General features: G+C 58.0%; 1 protein-coding gene and 1 long non-coding RNA gene across 2 annotated transcripts in view; one reads left to right on the top strand and one right to left on the bottom strand.

The window, feature by feature from the left end:
- The window catches only part of LY6E (lymphocyte antigen 6 complex, locus E), a 4,524-nt gene extending 4,189 nt beyond the window's left edge, over positions 1-335 (bottom strand). The window contains exon 1 of the mRNA XM_011975631.1: positions 64-335. The gene's annotated coding sequence lies outside the window, so the exon portion shown is untranslated. The remainder of the gene's footprint in view (positions 1-63) is intronic.
- LOC105536290 overlaps positions 1-4,773 on the top strand; it is a 32,380-nt gene continuing 27,607 nt past the window's right edge. The window contains exon 1 of the long non-coding RNA XR_001005573.1: positions 1-158. This is a non-coding gene — a long non-coding RNA (uncharacterized LOC105536290). The remainder of the gene's footprint in view (positions 159-4,773) is intronic.

The raw sequence follows: 4,773 nt of genomic DNA, 5'->3' as shown, positions 1-4,773 counted from the left end.
TGAGCCACGGCCAGGCCCGGCCTCCTTCCACCCGGCCCTGCTGTGCGCGCGGCGGGTGCTGACCTGGCGAGGCCGGACAGGGACCAGGTCGGGGTGAAGGTCACTGACACCTGGACTTGTGGCCAGTCCTCGTTGTGGTCGGAGTGGGAGGCCCACGGGTGAGCAGACGTGTTTTGGGTGTGAGCACGGAGGAGGGGTGCCTCGGAGAGTGTCGGGGAGCAGTGTTGGGGGTCTCGCCTGCGGAGTGGAGCGGGGGAGGGGAAGAAGCAGGCACCCCTGTAGCCTGGGCTTCCTGAGGTCATCTTGTCCCTGCTCCCCGCTCCAGACTGGGCTGTGTCTTGGCCATCCCCCAGGCGGAGGTGGGGAGACCGGCAAGGGTTGGGAGGTGGGAAGTTGTGGGTTCTGGCTTCTGCCAGGGCACTGGGGCTCTGCCATCGGTGCGTGCCTTTCCTCCCGCCAGGCCCTCTCCGAGGGTTTGTGGGCGCTGGGGCTCTGCCACTGGCCTGTTCTCCAGTTGACAGTGAGTTTCCTTTCTGGGTGACAGGGCGAGCGCCAGGGAGGGGCTTCTGAACCCCACACGGAAGTAGGGGGAGGGTGTGGGGAAACGCGAGGGTCGGCAGGTGGCCGCGTGGCCAGGAGGGGGCTGGGGCGGAGAGACACCTGTAACACCCATCTCAAATCTAGGGGTGCATTCAGTATGGCTGTGTATGTGTTTTGCATGAGTGTGTGTGGTGCGTGTGTATGGAGGCTGAGGCTGGGGCTGTGTGTGTCACAAGATGTCCTGGCTGTGGTATGATGGCACCGTGGGTGGGGCTTCCACAGCTTTGGGGGCGATGCCCCAGCTGTCTCTGGGGACTGGAGCCTCCAGTAGGCTGTGGCCCGGGGGGAGTCCAGGCCTCTGGGTCTTAACTGGGGCACAGGCAGGGTGTCTTCCCCTCTAGAATGTTGGCGGTGAGGGCAGGGGGTTCTCTCTGCGCAGCCAGCACCTGGGGCCATCCGTGCCACCGCAGGGGCTCAGTAAGAGTTGTGGGACGAGAGCGTGGGTGGATTTGCCCCCTTCAAGACAGTACCGTCTGATTCAGAAAACAAGCTGCTTTAGGAAGAGGGCTGTTTGGAAAAGACTCTCGAACCATTAATCCTGTCTCTCACCCAACACCACACAGGAGACGTCAACACAGAAGGACTCCCACGACTGCTGGGGCCAAACGTGGGGGGTGGAAGTCTCCCCGCCACCAAGCAAGCCGTCAGTTCTGCAGCGGACACCAGCTGGGTGTCCAACACCATTCCAACACTGTACCTGGAGATAGCGTCAGATCCCACAGTGTGAGCGCTCAGCCCCAAGACACCTACACACACACACACACACCCCCACCCACCAGCTGGGTGTCCAACACCATTCCAACACTGTACCTGGAGATAGCGTCAGATCCCACAGCGTGAGTGCTCAGCCCCGAGACACCTACACACACACACACACACCAGCTTCGAGGGCCAGCCTCTAGAACTTCTTGCCGACTGGCCCGACATTGAGGTTCCCACTGTCAGAGGAACCCGTGCTCACCAGGCCTCTGGTTTAGTGAAACATGACCAGAGTGACTCCATCTTGAAGTAAGTAGGAGGCACTCACAAGGCACCTATAAGGTTAATGCTTATGGTCTAAAAATAGCCACGTCTCAAGCTGGCCACCAATTATAATTACAGAATATTTATGGCCATATGGGGCATCTCCCAGCAAGCCCGCAGACTGTCCAGATAACCCGAGAGCGCAGGCCACTTTACTCAGAGATAATGTCAGTGAGCAGCCTGAGGTTGGAGGATGAATGGTCACTGATGGCACCCACAGCCCCTATCTTTAGTGAGCGCATCTGCACATTCCAGGAGTGATTGCAGCTCCTTACAGTTTCTTGTAAGCAGAGGCACTAACAGAGGACCCGCCCTCCTTCTCCTGCTTTCTGAGCACGCCCCACTCTAGAACGGAGTCATTTCAAATAAACCTGCGTCTCTCACTGTGCTCTGTGGTTCACCAAAATTCTTTCCTGCACAACATCCAAGAACCCCTCTCGGGGTCTGGATTGGGACCCTCTTTCCCAGCAATATTGTAGCCCCTCCCCATTTTGCGTTTAATTGATTTGCAAGAGTGGCTCGGGGAAGTCAGGGAAATACATTTGCAGTTAATTATAAAGGGATACACATGAGAGGCACCGGCGCGGTCTCCGGGAAGGGGTGGGGAGCTTCCATGCCACCCACGTGGCCCCTCCAGGAACCCCTGTGTGCCCAGCATTCCTACCCCCAGGGCGTGGGACGAATCCTCTCTGAATGACCCCCTTGGGGCCCATGATCAGAAAGGAGGGGGAGGACTGGAGTCCTGCCTTGGGGCAGGTGAAACGGAGCAGGACCCGTCACAGACATTCCATTTCTACCCGTAACTGTAACAAGGGCCAGGGAGTCCCCAGTCAGGAACCTGGCCGAACGCCAACTCTACTCATGCATCTACCTCCTTACAGAGCAGCCCTCCTGCTCACACGCCATTCCCTCCTCCTCACACGCCACTCCCTCCTCACACGCCACTCCCTCCTCACACGCCACTCCCTCCTCACACGCCACTCCCTCCTCCTCACACGCCACTCCCTCCTCCTCACACAGGACTCCCTCCTCCTCACACGCCACTCCCTCCTCCTCACACGCCACTCCCTCCTCCTCCACGCCACTCCCTCCTCCTCACACGGCACTCCCTCCTCCTCACACACGGCACTCCCTCCTCCTCACACGCCACTCCCTCCTCCTCACATGCCAGAGCGGAGAGATCATAAGACTGGGACGGGCCCGCTCTCATGTGGAGGGCCTTTGTTTTTTCAATTTTTAAAGTTTTGAATTAGGCAACCTCTGAACCAGAATAGGGTCGGGGAGGCTGCCATGACTGAGGCCTTTGGCCCTAGCTGTGGAAGAGTTTTATCCTGGTGGCTTCTCAGATGACAGGAGGAGGCTGGTGGGGCCTGTGGGGAAAAGTCCTGTGGGTCCGAAGGGCCGAGTGAGCGTTGGCCCCCAGGGTGAGCGCGCAGCCTTGACGTGGCCCTTTCCTCCCACATGCTCAAGAGAACTTTCCTCTTGCAGGACTGAGTTAGGTGCATGTGGTGTTTGGGGCACGTTTGCTGCAGGCTGCCTCCCAGCTCTGTTTCGAGTCTGGATTCAGCCATGACTGCTGTCAGGAGGGACCTGGCTGACGGCCTGGCCCAGCAGGCGGCGTCTGGAGCCAGAAAGCCAGATGCTGCTGCCCGGGGAAGAGTGAGCCGGGGCCTCCCGGAGCCCGGCGCTTACTGGGGCTGGCAGATGAGGCCACAGATGAGCTCTGCCCTGGCTTCTGGGTTCAAGAGGGAAGGAGCCACACCTGCCCTGTGTGCTCCTAGGACAGGTCAGCCACCTGAGACCTGCCCGTGGCCATGGGCCTCATCCTGCCCTGACCTTTCTCTGGTCACTATTCAGGGGTCCTGTGGGGGAGCGCCCCTGATTCTCGGCCTCCCGCATCCAGCCCCTGCTGCCGCTACCTGTGTCTCTTGGAAGACAGGGACTGTGGAGCTGACCAGGAGGCCTGACAGGGAGTGCAGATGGCAGGACAGGGCAGGCTGGGCTGGGACCTGCCTGCTGGCTCTGGCGGGAGGTAGGCTGTCTCCCAGCCTGGGCTCAGTGCGGGGAGAGCAGGCTGACTCTGGCTGGGCTGCCATGAGCTTGCTGCCTGACCTCCCTGAGTCCAGGCTTCCCGTTCCAACGTGCAGCTGCCAGTACTCTCAGGCCTGGTTCCTGCCTCTCCAGGGCACAGTCCAAAGTGTGTCAGCATCTGCTCCCACCACTGGGGCCTCAGGCTCTTCCTCTAACTTGCACTGCCACCTTGACCCTGGCTCAACCCTGACACCGAAGTTGGCTCCAGGCCTCCCTGAGTCGCTGCTTAGCCTCTCCTCTTGGGAAATCTTCCCTGACCCCAGGGGAGGCCCCTCCCACAGAGTGACTGAGACAGGTCTCAACCAGTTCAGAGGTTTACTTTGCCAAGGTTGAAGCCATGCCTGGGAAAAAGAGACAGAAGCCACAGTAGGGTGTGCAGCCCACTCCTTTTCCAAAGAAGGTTTTGGGGCTTCAATATTTAAAGAAAGAAGTGGCCGGAGGGGAAGGAGGAAAGGAAAAAAGGGAGGGTCATATTCCTGTGAGGCTGTGATCTGTATCCACTGCTCTCCAGGTTGCAGGTAAAAGGAGGGGGTGGGGCAGAGGAACAGTTGATTTGTGTTTGTTTTTCGTTTTTTATTTTTGTTTTTTTGAGATGGAGTCTCACTCTGTTGCCCAGGCTGGAGTGCAGTGGCACGATCTCAACTCACTGCAACCTCTGCCTCCCGGGTTCAAGCGATTCTCCCACCTCAGCCTCCTGAGTAGGTGGGAATATAGGCGTGTGCCACCACGCCCGGCTAATTTCTGTATTTTTGTAGAGATGGGGTTTCACCATGTTGGCCGGGCTGGACTCGATGTCTTGACCTTGTGATCCACACTGTTCTTCACTGTGGTTGTACCAATTTACATTCCTTCCAACAGTGTACAAGGGATCCCTTCTCTCCACATCCTCACCAGCATTTGTTATTGTCTGTCTTTTGAATAAAAGCCATTTTAACTAGAGTGAGATGAGATCTCATTGTAATTTTGATTTGCATTTCTCTGATCATCAGTGGTGTTGAGCAACTTTTCATATACCTGTTCGTCATTTATATCCCCCCTTCCCCTCCCCCTTTTCCTCCC

The sequence above is a fragment of the Mandrillus leucophaeus genome, unplaced genomic scaffold (genome assembly GCF_000951045.1).
Source record: "Mandrillus leucophaeus isolate KB7577 unplaced genomic scaffold, Mleu.le_1.0 Scaffold158, whole genome shotgun sequence".
Lineage (NCBI taxonomy): Eukaryota > Metazoa > Chordata > Mammalia > Primates > Cercopithecidae > Mandrillus > Mandrillus leucophaeus.
This window is presented reverse-complemented; position numbering and strand designations above follow the sequence as displayed.